Below are 17,598 nucleotides of genomic sequence, written 5' to 3' on the forward strand. Positions count from 1 at the left end.
CGCTGAGCCTTTGGTTAATTCCTCTTCCTGGTGGGAAATGAGAGTTAAATTTGCCCGTTCAGACACGTCCAGCTAGTCTCTCATTGGTTCTCCCTATTCCTGTTCATCTTCCGCAGTAATTGCAAACTGGGCCAAACAGGAGGTTAAAGGCACTGACTCTCCAAGTCGGGAGAGTGTTAGTAAAGCTTCTGGAATGTTGCACCCGAGTACCAGGGTACGAAAACTGAGACATATTTGAACACGTCTCCCAATCACATTGTTGATCATACTTTAGGTTCCACATGCATGTTTTAGCTGAAGGAAGAATACCTTAAACCTGGGTAGTTGAAACCCGTGGAATGGGTACCATAAAATATGACTTCAAAGGGTCTTCATTTGCTCACCGAACCTCTCCAATCCTATCACTGCTGCGTTTATGCCCCTGTACACATGCTTGATTCTCTTTCGGAGACATAGCAATCCATAGGTTTTAAGATACTTACTAGTCAGGTACATTCTTAGGCGTTTAATATGCGGTGTTGAGTCCATTTCGTTGAGCAAGGAGTAGCTCTTGTCTATTCCATATTTGGCTTAAGGAACTTTATCTGTGCTCATTTCAATCTCTGGTTTTATGCAGCACCCCAACTCACCTTTCCCCTTAAGCAAGCATAAGTTGGTTTTCTAAATTTGAGACCCTGTTCTGTTCTGTAATTCAGTTCCTGTGTAGTCAAGTTTACATTCCGTGTATTACTGATATCTTATGATGTTTCTTTTTCTGTGTGACTTATTTCAGTTAGAATCATCATACCTGAATCCACTCATTGTGTTGCTAAGGGCCTGATGACATAGATTTCATTGCTGAGTGATATTCCTTTGTAAGTAATACCACAACTTCTTTATCCATTTTTCACTTTCTGCGATGTTGAACTTGTACTGTAAATGAGGTTCTTGTAAACAGAGGCGTCCCAAACTTTGGGGTGGCTGTGTCTTTTTGATTTTAATTTCTCTAAGCTATAGGACCATAAGTGGAAGTGCCCTAGGCTCTGTTGCTGTGTTTGTTAGATGTTTCAGGAAACACCAAACACTTCTCCCGAGTGTCTGTTGGCAATTTACATCCCGCCCATCAGCATAACAAGGCTCCCAGTTCTCCATGGCCTGTCCTGCCTTTCTGGATTTTACACTTTTTTCAGATGGCCCTTTTGACCGGGGGGAAGTGAGACTTCATTGTAGTGCAGATTTCCTTTGCAAGCTTGCTTGGTTGGCCAAAAAGGGCGTATGCGTTTTTTCCTGAATATATTCAGGAAAAAACGCATACGCCCTTTTTGGCCAAGTGCATCATTGTGGACGTTCTGCCTCTTTTCCTATGCTTTCAATGCAATTCCAGTCTACCTCCTGAAATCGGTTTCCTGCAATTCTGCCCCGCTTTCAAGTCCTCTTGGCAGCCTTACTTCAGTATATTTTTGGACGATAGCTGTCATTTATAACTCTGCAGGTTTGTGAATTACAGTGCCCCTGAGCTCCTTTCTTCAACTCGCTTTCTTGTGAGCTGGCCGCAACACCGCAGGATGGCTTCAGGCCCTAATCTGGTTCCGGCACGGCACGCTGAGCCTTTGGTTAATTCCTCTTCCTGGTGGGAAATGAGAGTTAAATTTTCCCGTCCAGACACCTCCAGCTAGTCTCTCATTGGTTCTCGCTATTCCTGTTCATCTTCCGCAGAAATTGCAAACTGGGCCAAACAGGAGGTTAAAGGGACTGACTCTCCAAGTCGGGAGAGTGTTAGTAAAGCGTCTGGAATGTTGCACCCGAGTACCAGGGTACGAAAACTGAGACATATTTGAACACGTCTCCCGATCACATGGTTGATCATACTCTAGGTTCCACATGCATGTTTTAGCTGAAGGAAGAATACATTAAACCTGGGTAGTTGAAACACGTGGAATGGGTACCATGCAATATGACTTCAAAGGGTCTTCATTTGCTCACCGAACCTCTCTAATCCTATCACTGCTGCGTTTATGCCCCTGTACACATGCTTGATTCTCTTTTGGAGACATAGCAATCCATAGGTTTTAAGATACTTACTAGTCAGGTACATTCTTAGGCGTTTAATATGGGGTGTTGAGTCCATTTTGTTGAGCAAGGAGTAGCTCTTGTCTATTCCATATTTGGCTTAAGGAACTTTATCTGTGCTCATTTCAATCTCTGGTTTTATGCAGCACCCCAACTCACCTTTCCCCTTAAGCAAGCATAAGTTGGTTTTCTAAATTTGGGACCCTGTTCTGTTTTGGAATTCAGTTCCTGTGTAGCCAAGTTTACATTCCGTGTATTAGTGATATCTTATGATGTTTCTTTTTCTGTGTGACTTATTTCAGTTAGAATCATCGTACCTGAATCCACTCATTATGCTGCTACGGGCCTGGTGACAGAGATTTCATTGCTGAGTGATACTGCATTGTACGTAAGTTCCACAAGTTCTTTATCCATTTTTCACTTTCTGTGATGTTGAACTTGTAAGGTAAGCGAGGTTCTTGTAAACAGAGGCATCCCAAACTTTGGGGTGGCTGTGTCTTTTTGATTTTAATTTCCCTAAACTATAGGACCATAAGTGGAAGTGCCCTAGGCTCTGTTGCTTTGTTTTTTAGATGTTTCAGAAAACACCATACACTTCTCCCGAGTGTCTGTTGGCAATTTACATCCCGCCCATCAGCATAACAAGGCTCCCAGTTCTCCATGGCCTGTCCTGCCTTTCTGGATTTTACACTTTTTTCAGATGGCCTTTTGACTGGGGGGAAGTGAGACTTCATTGTAGTGCAGATTTCCTTTGCAAGCTTGCTTGGTTGGCCAAAAAGGGCGTATGCGTTTTTTCCCGAATATATTCAGGAAAAAACGCATATGCCCTTTTTGGCCAAGTGCATCATTGTGGACGTTCTGCCTCTTTTCCTATGCTTTCAATGCAATTCCAGTCTACCTCCTGAAATCGGTTTCCTGCAATTCTGCCCCGCTTTCAAGTCCTCTTGGCAGCCTTACTTCGGTATATTTTTGGACGATAGCTGTCATTTATAACTCTGCAGGTTTGTGAATTACAGTGCCCCTGAGCTCCTTTCTTCAACTCGCTTTCTTGTGAGCTGGCCGCAACACCGCAGGATGGCTTCAGACCCTAATCTGGTTCCGGCACGGCACGCTGAGCCTTTGGTTAATTCCTCTTCCTGGTGGGAAATGAGAGTTAAATTTTCCCGTCCAGACACCTCCAGCTAGTCTCTCATTGGTTCTCGCTATTCTTGTTCATCTTCCGCAGAAATTACAAGCTGGGCCAAACAGGAGGTTAAAGGGACTGACTCTCCAAGTCGGGAGAGTGTTAGTAAAGCGTCTGGAATGTTGCACCCGAGTACCAGGGTACGAAAACTGAGACATATTTGAACACGTCTCCCGATCACATGGTTGATCATACTCTAGGTTCCACATGCATGTTTTAGCTGAAGGAAGAATACCTTAAACCTGGGTAGTTGAAACCCGTGGAATGGGTACCATGCAATATGACTTCAAAGGGTCTTCATTTGCTCACCGAACCTCTCCAATCCTATCACTGCTGCGTTTATGCCCCTGTACACATGCTTGATTCTCTTTCGGAGACATAGCAATCCATAGGTTTTAAGATACTTACTAGTCAGGTACATTCTTAGGCGTTTAATATGCGGTGTTGAGTCCATTTCGTTGAGCAAGGAGTAGCTCTTGTCTATTCCATATTTGGCTTAAGGAACTTTATCTGTGCTCATTTCAATCTCTGGTTTTATGCAGCACCCCAACTCACCTTTCCCCTTAAGCAAGCATAAGTTGGTTTTCTAAATTTGAGACCCTGTTCTGTTTTGGAATTCAGTTCCTGTGTAGCCAAGTTTACATTCCGTGTATTAGTGATATCTTATGATGTTTCTTTTTCTGTGTGACTTATTTCAGTTAGAATCATCGTACCTGAATCCACTCATTATGCTGCTACGGGCCTGGTGACATAGATTTCATTGCTGAGTGATACTGCATTGTACGTAAGTTCCACAAGTTCTTTATCCATTTTTCACTTTCTGTGATGTTGAACTTGTACGGTAAACGAGGTTCTTGTAAACAGAGGCGTCCCAAACTTTGGGGTGGCTGTGTCTTTTTGATTTTAATTTCTCTAAGCTATAGGACCATAAGTGGAAGTGCCCTAGGCTCTGTTGCTGTGTTTTTTAGATGTTTCAGGAAACACCATACACTTCTCCCGAGTGTCTGTTGGCAATTTACATCCCGCCCATCAGCATAACAAGGCTCCCAGTTCTCCATTGCCTGTCCTGCCTTTCTGGATTTTACACTTTTTTCAGATGGCCCTTTTGACCGGGGGGAAGTGACACTTCATTGTAGTGCAGATTTCCTTTGCAAGCTTGCTTGGTTGGCCAAAAAGGGCGTATGCGTTTTTTCCTGAATATATTCAGGAAAAAACGCATACGCCCTTTTTGGCCAAGTGCATCATTGTGGACGTTCTGCCTCTTTTCCTATGCTTTCAATGCAATTCCAGTCTACCTCCTGAAATTGGTTTCCTGCAATTCTGCCCCGCTTTCAAGTCCTCTTGGCAGCCTTACTTCAGTATATTTTTGGACGATAGCTGTAATTTATAACTCTGCAGGTTTGTGAATTACAGTGCCCCTGAGCTCCTTTCTTCAACTCGCTTTCTTGTGAGCTGGCCGCAACACCGCAGGATGGCTTCAGGCCGTAATCTGGTTCCGGCACGGCACGCTGAGCCTTTGGTTAATTCCTCTTCCTGGTGGGAAATGAGAGTTAAATTTGCCCGTTCAGACACGTCCAGCTAGTCTCTCATTGGTTCTCCCTATTCCTGTTCATCTTCCGCAGTAATTGCAAACTGGGCCAAACAGGAGGTTAAAGGCACTGACTCTCCAAGTCGGGAGAGTGTTAGTAAAGCTTCTGGAATGTTGCACCCGAGTACCAGGGTACGAAAACTGAGACATATTTGAACACGTCTCCCAATCACATGGTTGATCATACTTTAGGTTCCACATGCATGTTTTAGCTGAAGGAAGAATACCTTAAACCTGGGTAGTTGAAACCCGTGGAATGGGTACCATAAAATATGACTTCAAAGGGTCTTCATTTGCTCACCGAACCTCTCCAATCCTATCACTGCTGCGTTTATGCCCCTGTACACATGCTTGATTCTCTTTCGGAGACATAGCAATCCATAGGTTTTAAGATACTTACTAGTCAGGTACATTCTTAGGCGTTTAATATGGGGTGTTGAGTCCATTTTGTTGAGCAAGGAGTAGCTCTTGTCTATTCCATATTTGGCTTAAGGAACTTTATCTGTGCTCATTTCAATCTCTGGTTTTATGCAGCACCCCAACTCACCTTTCCCCTTAAGCAAGCATAAGTTGGTTTTCTAAATTTGAGACCCTGTTCTGTTCTGTAATTCAGTTCCTGTGTAGTCAAGTTTACATTCCGTGTATTAGTGATATCTTATGATGTTTCTTTTTCTGTGTGACTTATTTCAGTTAGAATCATCATACCTGAATCCACTCATTGTGTTGCTAAGGGCCTGATGACATAGATTTCATTGCTGAGTGATATTCCTTTGTAAGTAATACCACAACTTCTTTATCCATTTTTCACTTTCTGCGATGTTGAACTTGTACTGTAAATGAGGTTCTTGTAAACAGAGGCGTCCCAAACTTTGGGGTGGCTGTGTCTTTTTGATTTTAATTTCTCTAAGCTATAGGACCATAAGTGGAAGTGCCCTAGGCTCTGTTGCTGTGTTTGTTAGATGTTTCAGGAAACACCAAACACTTCTCCCGAGTGTCTGTTGGCAATTTACATCCCGCCCATCAGCATAACAAGGCTCCCAGTTCTCCATGGCCTGTCCTGCCTTTCTGGATTTTACACTTTTTTCAGATGGCCCTTTTGACCGGGGGGAAGTGAGACTTCATTGTAGTGCAGATTTCCTTTGCAAGCTTGCTTGGTTGGCCAAAAAGGGCGTATGCGTTTTTTCCTGAATATATTCAGGAAAAAACGCATACGCCCTTTTTGGCCAAGTGCATCATTGTGGACGTTCTGCCTCTTTTCCTATGCTTTCAATGCAATTCCAGTCTACCTCCTGAAATCGGTTTCCTGCAATTCTGCCCCGCTTTCAAGTCCTCTTGGCAGCCTTACTTCAGTATATTTTTGGACGATAGCTGTAATTTATAACTCTGCAGGTTTGTGAATTACAGTGCCCCTGAGCTCCTTTCTTCAACTCGCTTTCTTGTGAGCTGGCCGCAACACCGCAGGATGGCTTCAGGCCGTAATCTGGTTCCGGCACGGCACGCTGAGCCTTTGGTTAATTCCTCTTCCTGGTGGGAAATGAGAGTTAAATTTGCCCGTTCAGACACGTCCAGCTAGTCTCTCATTGGTTCTCCCTATTCCTGTTCATCTTCCGCAGTAATTGCAAACTGGGCCAAACAGGAGGTTAAAGGCACTGACTCTCCAAGTCGGGAGAGTGTTAGTAAAGCTTCTGGAATGTTGCACCCGAGTACCAGGGTACGAAAACTGAGACATATTTGAACACGTCTCCCAATCACATGGTTGATCATACTTTAGGTTCCACATGCATGTTTTAGCTGAAGGAAGAATACCTTAAACCTGGGTAGTTGAAACCCGTGGAATGGGTACCATAAAATATGACTTCAAAGGGTCTTCATTTGCTCACCGAACCTCTCCAATCCTATCACTGCTGCGTTTATGCCCCTGTACACATGCTTGATTCTCTTTCGGAGACATAGCAATCCATAGGTTTTAAGATACTTACTAGTCAGGTACATTCTTAGGCGTTTAATATGCGGTGTTGAGTCCATTTCGTTGAGCAAGGAGTAGCTCTTGTCTATTCCATATTTGGCTTAAGGAACTTTATCTGTGCTCATTTCAATCTCTGGTTTTATGCAGCACCCCAACTCACCTTTCCCCTTAAGCAAGCATAAGTTGGTTTTCTAAATTTGAGACCCTGTTCTGTTCTGTAATTCAGTTCCTGTGTAGTCAAGTTTACATTCCGTGTATTACTGATATCTTATGATGTTTCTTTTTCTGTGTGACTTATTTCAGTTAGAATCATCATACCTGAATCCACTCATTGTGTTGCTAAGGGCCTGATGACATAGATTTCATTGCTGAGTGATATTCCTTTGTAAGTAATACCACAACTTCTTTATCCATTTTTCACTTTCTGCGATGTTGAACTTGTACTGTAAATGAGGTTCTTGTAAACAGAGGCGTCCCAAACTTTGGGGTGGCTGTGTCTTTTTGATTTTAATTTCTCTAAGCTATAGGACCATAAGTGGAAGTGCCCTAGGCTCTGTTGCTGTGTTTGTTAGATGTTTCAGGAAACACCAAACACTTCTCCCGAGTGTCTGTTGGCAATTTACATCCCGCCCATCAGCATAACAAGGCTCCCAGTTCTCCATGGCCTGTCCTGCCTTTCTGGATTTTACACTTTTTTCAGATGGCCCTTTTGACCGGGGGGAAGTGAGACTTCATTGTAGTGCAGATTTCCTTTGCAAGCTTGCTTGGTTGGCCAAAAAGGGCGTATGCGTTTTTTCCTGAATATATTCAGGAAAAAACGCATACGCCCTTTTTGGCCAAGTGCATCATTGTGGACGTTCTGCCTCTTTTCCTATGCTTTCAATGCAATTCCAGTCTACCTCCTGAAATCGGTTTCCTGCAATTCTGCCCCGCTTTCAAGTCCTCTTGGCAGCCTTACTTCAGTATATTTTTGGACGATAGCTGTCATTTATAACTCTGCAGGTTTGTGAATTACAGTGCCCCTGAGCTCCTTTCTTCAACTCGCTTTCTTGTGAGCTGGCCGCAACACCGCAGGATGGCTTCAGGCCCTAATCTGGTTCCGGCACGGCACGCTGAGCCTTTGGTTAATTCCTCTTCCTGGTGGGAAATGAGAGTTAAATTTGCCCGTCCAGACACCTCCAGCTAATCTCTCATTGGTTCTCGCTATTCCTGTTCATCTTCCGCAGAAATTGCAAACTGGGCCAAACAGGAGGTTAAAGGGACTGACTCTCCAAGTCGGGAGAGTGTTAGTAAAGCGTCTGGAATGTTGCACCCGAGTACCAGGGTACGAAAACTGAGACATATTTGAACACGTCTCCCGATCACATGGTTGATCATACTCTAGGTTCCACATGCATGTTTTTGCTGAAGGAAGAATACATTAAACCTGGGTAGTTGAAACACGTGGAATGGGTACCATGCAATATGACTTCAAAGGGTCTTCATTTGCTCACCGAACCTCTCTAATCCTATCACTGCTGCGTTTATGTCCCTGTACACATGCTTGATTCTCTTTTGGAGACATAGCAATCCATAGGTTTTAAGATACTTACTAGTCAGGTACATTCTTAGGCGTTTAATATGGGGTGTTGAGTCCATTTTGTTGAGCAAGGAGTAGCTCTTGTCTATTCCATATTTGGCTTAAGGAACTTTATCTGTGCTCATTTCAATCTCTGGTTTTATGCAGCACCCCAACTCACCTTTCCCCTTAAGCAAGCATAAGTTGGTTTTCTAAATTTGGGACCCTGTTCTGTTTTGGAATTCAGTTCCTGTGTAGCCAAGTTTACATTCCGTGTATTAGTGATATCTTATGATGTTTCTTTTTCTGTGTGACTTATTTCAGTTAGAATCATCGTACCTGAATCCACTCATTATGCTGCTACGGGCCTGGTGACAGAGATTTCATTGCTGAGTGATACTGCATTGTACGTAAGTTCCACAAGTTCTTTATCCATTTTTCACTTTCTGTGATGTTGAACTTGTAAGGTAAGCGAGGTTCTTGTAAACAGAGGCGTCCCAAACTTTGGGGTGGCTGTGTCTTTTTGATTTTAATTTCCCTAAACTATAGGACCATAAGTGGAAGTGCCCTAGGCTCTGTTGCTTTGTTTTTTAGATGTTTCAGAAAACACCATACACTTCTCCCGAGTGTCTGTTGGCAATTTACATCCCGCCCATCAGCATAACAAGGCTCCCAGTTCTCCATGGCCTGTCCTGCCTTTCTGGATTTTACACTTTTTTCAGATGGCCCTTTTGACCGGGGGGAAGTGAGACTTCATTGTAGTGCAGATTTCCTTTGCAAGCTTGCTTGGTTGGCCAAAAAGGGCGTATGCGTTTTTTCCTGAATATATTCAGGAAAAAACGCATACGCCCTTTTTGGCCAAGTGCATCATTGTGGACGTTCTGCCTCTTTTCCTATGCTTTCAATGCAATTCCAGTCTACCTCCTGAAATCGGTTTCCTGCAATTCTGCCCCGCTTTCAAGTCCTCTTGGCAGCCTTACTTCGGTATATTTTTGGACGATAGCTGTCATTTATAACTCTGCAGGTTTGTGAATTACAGTGCCCCTGAGCTCCTTTCTTCAACTCGCTTTCTTGTGAGCTGGCCGCAACACCGCAGGATGGCTTCAGACCCTAATCTGGTTCCGGCACGGCACGCTGAGCCTTTGGTTAATTCCTCTTCCTGGTGGGAAATGAGAGTTAAATTTGCCCGTCCAGACACCTCCAGCTAGTCTCTCATTGGTTCTCGCTATTCTTGTTCATCTTCCGCAGAAATTACAAGCTGGGCCAAACAGGAGGTTAAAGGGACTGACTCTCCAAGTCGGGAGAGTGTTAGTAAAGCGTCTGGAATGTTGCACCCGAGTACCAGGGTACGAAAACTGAGACATATTTGAACACGTCTCCCGATCACATGGTTGATCATACTCTAGGTTCCACATGCATGTTTTAGCTGAAGGAAGAATACCTTAAACCTGGGTAGTTGAAACACGTGGAATGGGTACCATGCAATATGACTTCAAAGGGTCTTCATTTGCTCACCGAACCTCTCCAATCCTATCACTGCTGCGTTTATGCCCCTGTACACATGCTTGATTCTCTTTCGGAGACATAGCAATCCATAGGTTTTAAGATACTTACTAGTCAGGTACATTCTTAGGCGTTTAATATGCGGTGTTGAGTCCATTTCGTTGAGCAAGGAGTAGCTCTTGTCTATTCCATATATGGCTTAAGGAACTTTATCTGTGCTCATTTCAATCTCTGGTTTTATGCAGCACCCCAACTCACCTTTCCCCTTAAGCAAGCATAAGTTGGTTTTCTAAATTTGAGACCCTGTTCTGTTTTGGAATTCAGTTCCTGTGTAGCCAAGTTTACATTCCGTGTATTAGTGATATCTTATGATGTTTCTTTTTCTGTGTGACTTATTTCAGTTAGAATCATCGTACCTGAATCCACTCATTATGCTGCTACGGGCCTGGTGACATAGATTTCATTGCTGAGTGATACTGCATTGTACGTAAGTTCCACAAGTTCTTTATCCATTTTTCACTTTCTGTGATGTTGAACTTGTACGGTAAACGAGGTTCTTGTAAACAGAGGCGTCCCAAACTTTGGGGTGGCTGTGTCTTTTTGATTTTAATTTCTCTAAGCTATAGGACCATAAGTGGAAGTGCCCTAGGCTCTGTTGCTGTGTTTGTTAGATGTTTCAGGAAACACCAAACACTTCTCCCGAGTGTCTGTTGGCAATTTACATCCCGCCCATCAGCATAACAAGGCTCCCAGTTCTCCATTGCCTGTCCTGCCTTTCTGGATTTTACACTTTTTTCAGATGGCCCTTTTGACCGGGGGGAAGTGAGACTTCATTGTAGTGCAGATTTCCTTTGCAAGCTTGCTTGGTTGGCCAAAAAGGGCGTATGCGTTTTTTCCTGAATATATTCAGGAAAAAACGCATACGCCCTTTTTGGCCAAGTGCATCATTGTGGACGTTCTGCCTCTTTTCCTATGCTTTCAATGCAATTCCAGTCTACCTCCTGAAATCGGTTTCCTGCAATTCTGCCCCGCTTTCAAGTCCTCTTGGCAGCCTTACTTCAGTATATTTTTGGACGATAGCTGTCATTTATAACTCTGCAGGTTTGTGAATTACAGTGCCCCTGAGCTCCTTTCTTCAACTCGCTTTCTTGTGAGCTGGCCGCAACACCGCAGGATGGCTTCAGGCCGTAATCTGGTTCCGGCACGGCACGCTGAGCCTTTGGTTAATTCCTCTTCCTGGTGGGAAATGAGAGTTAAATTTGCCCGTCCAGACACCTCCAGCTAATCTCTCATTGGTTCTCGCTATTCCTGTTCATCTTCCGCAGAAATTGCAAACTGGGCCAAACAGGAGGTTAAAGGGACTGACTCTCCAAGTCGGGAGAGTGTTAATAAAGCGTCTGGAATGTTGCACCCGAGTACCAGGGTACGAAAACTGAGAAATATTTGAACACGTCTCCCGATCACATGGTTGATCATACTCTAGGTTCCACATGCATGTTTTAGCTGAAGGAAGAATACCTTAAACCTGGGTAGTTGAAACCCGTGGAATGGGTACCATGCAATATGACTTCAAAGGGTCTTCATTTGCTCACCGAACCTCTCCAATCCTATCACTGCTGCGTTTATGCCCCTGTACACATGCTTGATTCTCTTTCGGAGACATAGCAATCCATAGGTTTTAAGATACTTACTAGTCAGGTACATACTTAGGCGTTTAATATGCGGTGTTGAGTCCATTTCGTTGAGCAAGGAGTAGCTCTTGTCTATTCCATATTTGGCTTAAGGAACTTTATCTGTGCTCATTTCAATCTCTGGTTTTATGCAGCACCCCAACTCACCTTTCCCCTTAAGCAAGCATAAGTTGGTTTTCTAAATTTGAGACCCTGTTCTGTTTTGGAATTCAGTTCCTGTGTAGCCAAGTTTACATTCCGTGTATTAGTGATATCTTATGATGTTTCTTTTTCTGTGTGACTTATTTCAGTTAGAATCATCGTACCTGAATCCACTCATTATGCTGCTACGGGCCTGGTGACATAGATTTCATTGCTGAGTGATACTGCATTGTACGTAAGTTCCACAAGTTCTTTATCCATTTTTCACTTTCTGTGATGTTGAACTTGTACGGTAAACGAGGTTCTTGTAAACAGAGGCGTCCCAAACTTTGGGGTGGCTGTGTCTTTTTGATTTTAATTTCCCTAAGCTATAGGACCATAAGTGGAAGTGCCCTAGGCTCTGTTGCTGTGTTTTTTAGATGTTTCAGGAAACACCATACACTTCTCCCGAGTGTCTGTTGGCAATTTACATCCCGCCCATCAGCATAACAAGGCTCCCAGTTCTCCATTGCCTGTCCTGCCTTTCTGGATTTTACACTTTTTTCAGATGGCCCTTTTGACTGGGGGGAAGTGACACTTCATTGTAGTGCAGATTTCCTTTGCAAGCTTGCTTGGTTGGCCAAAAAGGGCGTATGCGTTTTTTCCTGAATATATTCAGGAAAAAACGCATACGCCCTTTTTGGCCAAGTGCATCATTGTGGACGTTCTGCCTCTTTTCCTATGCTTTCAATGCAATTCCAGTCTACCTCCTGAAATTGGTTTCCTGCAATTCTGCCCCGCTTTCAAGTCCTCTTGGCAGCCTTACTTCAGTATATTTTTGGACGATAGCTGTAATTTATAACTCTGCAGGTTTGTGAATTACAGTGCCCCTGAGCTCCTTTCTTCAACTCGCTTTCTTGTGAGCTGGCCGCAACACCGCAGGATGGCTTCAGGCCGTAATCTGGTTCTGGCACGGCACGCTGAGCCTTTGGTTAATTCCTCTTCCTGGTGGGAAATGAGAGTTAAATTTGCCCGTTCAGACACGTCCAGCTAGTCTCTCATTGGTTCTCCCTATTCCTGTTCATCTTCCGCAGTAATTGCAAACTGGGCCAAACAGGAGGTTAAAGGCACTGACTCTCCAAGTCGGGAGAGTGTTAGTAAAGCTTCTGGAATGTTGCACCCGAGTACCAGGGTACGAAAACTGAGACATATTTGAACACGTCTCCCAATCACATGGTTGATCATACTTTAGGTTCCACATGCATGTTTTAGCTGAAGGAAGAATACCTTAAACCTGGGTAGTTGAAACCCGTGGAATGGGTACCATAAAATATGACTTCAAAGGGTCTTCATTTGCTCACCGAACCTCTCCAATCCTATCACTGCTGCGTTTATGCCCCTGTACACATGCTTGATTCTCTTTCGGAGACATAGCAATCCATAGGTTTTAAGATACTTACTAGTCAGGTACATTCTTAGGCGTTTAATATGCGGTGTTGAGTCCATTTCGTTGAGCAAGGAGTAGCTCTTGTCTATTCCATATTTGGCTTAAGGAACTTTATCTGTGCTCATTTCAATCTCTGGTTTTATGCAGCACCCCAACTCACCTTTCCCCTTAAGCAAGCATAAGTTGGTTTTCTAAATTTGAGACCCTGTTCTGTTCTGTAATTCAGTTCCTGTGTAGTCAAGTTTACATTCCGTGTATTACTGATATCTTATGATGTTTCTTTTTCTGTGTGACTTATTTCAGTTAGAATCATCATACCTGAATCCACTCATTGTGTTGCTAAGGGCCTGATGACATAGATTTCATTGCTGAGTGATATTCCTTTGTAAGTAATACCACAACTTCTTTATCCATTTTTCACTTTCTGCGATGTTGAACTTGTACTGTAAATGAGGTTCTTGTAAACAGAGGCGTCCCAAACTTTGGGGTGGCTGTGTCTTTTTGATTTTAATTTCTCTAAGCTATAGGACCATAAGTGGAAGTGCCCTAGGCTCCGTTGCTGTGTTTGTTAGATGTTTCAGGAAACACCAAACACTTCTCCCGAGTGTCTGTTGGCAATTTACATACCGCCCATCAGCATAACAAGGCTCCCAGTTCTCCATGGCCTGTCCTGCCTTTCTGGATTTTACACTTTTTTCAGATGGCCCTTTTGACCGGGGGGAAGTGAGACTTCATTGTAGTGCAGATTTCCTTTGCAAGCTTGCTTGGTTGGCCAAAAAGGGCGTATGCGTTTTTTCCCGAATATATTCAGGAAAAAACGCATACGCCCTTTTTGGCCAAGTGCATCATTGTGGACGTTCTGCCTCTTTTCCTATGCTTTCAATGCAATTCCAGTCTACCTCCTGAAATCGGTTTCCTGCAATTCTGCCCCGCTTTCAAGTCCTCTTGGCAGCCTTACTTCAGTATATTTTTGGACGATAGCTGTCATTTATAACTCTGCAGGTTTGTGAATTACAGTGCCCCTGAGCTCCTTTCTTCAACTCGCTTTCTTGTGAGCTGGCCGCAACACCGCAGGATGGCTTCAGGCCCTAATCTGGTTCCGGCACGGCACGCTGAGCCTTTGGTTAATTCCTCTTCCTGGTGGGAAATGAGAGTTAAATTTGCCCGTCCAGACACCTCCAGCTAATCTCTCATTGGTTCTCGCTATTCCTGTTCATCTTCCGCAGAAATTGCAAACTGGGCCAAACAGGAGGTTAAAGGGACTGACTCTCCAAGTCGGGAGAGTGTTAGTAAAGCGTCTGGAATGTTGCACCCGAGTACCAGGGTACGAAAACTGAGACATATTTGAACACGTCTCCCGATCACATGGTTGATCATACTCTAGGTTCCACATGCATGTTTTAGCTGAAGGAAGAATACCTTAAACCTGGGTAGTTGAAACCCGTGGAATGGGTACCATGCAATATGACTTCAAAGGGTCTTCATTTGCTCACCGAACCTCTCCAATCCTATCACTGCTGCGTTTATGCCCCTGTACACATGCTTGATTCTCTTTCGGAGACATAGCAATCCATAGGTTTTAAGATACTTACTAGTCAGGTACATTCTTAGGCGTTTAATATGCGGTGTTGAGTCCATTTCGTTGAGCAAGGAGTAGCTCTTGTCTATTCCATATTTGGCTTAAGGAACTTTATCTGTGCTCATTTCAATCTCTGGTTTTATGCAGCACCCCAACTCACCTTTCCCCTTAAGCAAGCATAAGTTGGTTTTCTAAATTTGAGACCCTGTTCTGTTTTGGAATTCAGTTCCTGTGTAGCCAAGTTTACATTCCGTGTATTAGTGATATCTTATGATGTTTCTTTTTCTGTGTGACTTATTTCAGTTAGAATCATCGTACCTGAATCCACTCATTATGCTGCTACGGGCCTGGTGACATAGATTTCATTGCTGAGTGATACTGCATTGTACGTAAGTTCCACAAGTTCTTTATCCATTTTTCACTTTCTGTGATGTTGAACTTGTACGGTAAACGAGGTTCTTGTAAACAGAGGCGTCCCAAACTTTGGGGTGGCTGTGTCTTTTTGATTTTAATTTCCCTAAGCTATAGGACCATAAGTGGAAGTGCCCTAGGCTCTGTTGCTGTGTTTTTTAGATGTTTCAGGAAACACCATACACTTCTCCCGAGTGTCTGTTGGCAATTTACATCCCGCCCATCAGCATAACAAGGCTCCCAGTTCTCCATTGCCTGTCCTGCCTTTCTGGATTTTACACTTTTTTCAGATGGCCCTTTTGACCGGGGGGAAGTGACACTTCATTGTAGTGCAGATTTCCTTTGCAAGCTTGCTTGGTTGGCCAAAAAGGGCGTATGCGTTTTTTCCTGAATATATTCAGGAAAAAACGCATACGCCCTTTTTGGCCAAGTGCATCATTGTGGACGTTCTGCCTCTTTTCCTATGCTTTCAATGCAATTCCAGTCTACCTCCTGAAATCGGTTTCCTGCAATTCTGCCCCGCTTTCAAGTCCTCTTGGCAGCCTTACTTCAGTATATTTTTGGACGATAGCTGTCATTTATAACTCTGCAGGTTTGTGAATTACAGTGCCCCTGAGCTCCTTTCTTCAACTCGCTTTCTTGTGAGCTGGCCGCAACACCGCAGGATGGCTTCAGGCCCTAATCTGGTTCCGGCACGGCACGCTGAGCCTTTGGTTAATTCCTCTTCCTGGTGGGAAATGAGAGTTAAATTTGCCCGTCCAGACACCTCCAGCTAATCTCTCATTGGTTCTCGCTATTCCTGTTCATCTTCCGCAGAAATTGCAAACTGGGCCAAACAGGAGGTTAAAGGGACTGACTCTCCAAGTCGGGAGAGTGTTAGTAAAGCGTCTGGAATGTTGCACCCGAGTACCAGGGTACGAAAACTGAGACATATTTGAACACGTCTCCCGATCACATGGTTGATCATACTCTAGGTTCCACATGCATGTTTTAGCTGAAGGAAGAATACATTAAACCTGGGTAGTTGAAACACGTGGAATGGGTACCATGCAATATGACTTCAAAGGGTCTTCATTTGCTCACCGAACCTCTCTAATCCTATCACTGCTGCGTTTATGCCCCTGTACACATGCTTGATTCTCTTTTGGAGACATAGCAATCCATAGGTTTTAAGATACTTACTAGTCAGGTACATTCTTAGGCGTTTAATATGGGGTGTTGAGTCCATTTCGTTGAGCAAGGAGTAGCTCTTGTCTATTCCATATTTGGCTTAAGGAACTTTATCTGTGCTCATTTCAATCTCTGGTTTTATGCAGCACCCCAACTCACCTTTCCCCTTAAGCAAGCATAAGTTGGTTTTCTAAATTTGGGACCCTGTTCTGTTTTGGAATTCAGTTCCTGTGTAGCCAAGTTTACATTCCGTGTATTAGTGATATCTTATGATGTTTCTTTTTCTGTGTGACTTATTTCAGTTAGAATCATCATACCTGAATCCACTCATTATGCTGCTACGGGCCTGGTGACATAGATTTCATTGCTGAGTGATACTGCATTGTACGTAAGTTCCACAAGTTCTTTATCCATTTTTCACTTTCTGTGATGTTGAACTTGTAAGGTAAGCGAGGTTCTTGTAAACAGAGGCGTCCCAAACTTTGGGGTGGCTGTGTCTTTTTGATTTTAATTTCCCTAAACTATAGGACCATAAGTGGAAGTGCCCTAGGCTCTGTTGCTTTGTTTTTTAGATGTTTCAGAAAACACCATACACTTCTCCCGAGTGTCTGTTGGCAATTTACATCCCGCCCATCAGCATAACAAGGCTCCCAGTTCTCCATGGCCTGTCCTGCCTTTCTGGATTTTACACTTTTTTCAGATGGCCCTTTTGACCGGGGGGAAGTGAGACTTCATTGTAGTGCAGATTTCCTTTGCAAGCTTGCTTGGTTGGCCAAAAAGGGCGTATGCGTTTTTTCCCGAATATATTCAGGAAAAAACGCATACGCCCTTTTTGGCCAAGTGCATCATTGTGGACGTTCTGCCTCTTTTCCTATGCTTTCAATGCAATTCCAGTCTACCTCCTGAAATCGGTTTCCTGCAATTCTGCCCCGCTTTCAAGTCCTCTTGGCAGCCTTACTTCGGTATATTTTTGGACGATAGCTGTCATTTATAACTCTGCAGGTTTGTGAATTACAGTGCCCCTGAGCTCCTTTCTTCAACTCGCTTTCTTGTGAGCTGGCCGCAACACCGCAGGATGGCTTCAGGCCCTAATCTGGTTCCGGCACGGCACGCTGAGCCTTTGGTTAATTCCTCTTCCTGGTGGGAAATGAGAGTTAAATTTGCCCGTCCAGACACCTCCAGCTAGTCTCTCATTGGTTCTCGCAATTCTTGTTCATCTTCCGCAGAAATTACAAGCTGGGCCAAACAGGAGGTTAAAGGGACTGACTCTCCAAGTCGGGAGAGTGTTAGTAAAGCGTCTGGAATGTTGCACCCGAGTACCAGGGTACGAAAA

The sequence above is a fragment of the Pseudorca crassidens genome, chromosome 6, assembly GCF_039906515.1.
Source record: "Pseudorca crassidens isolate mPseCra1 chromosome 6, mPseCra1.hap1, whole genome shotgun sequence".
NCBI classification, from domain to species: domain Eukaryota; kingdom Metazoa; phylum Chordata; class Mammalia; order Artiodactyla; family Delphinidae; genus Pseudorca; species Pseudorca crassidens.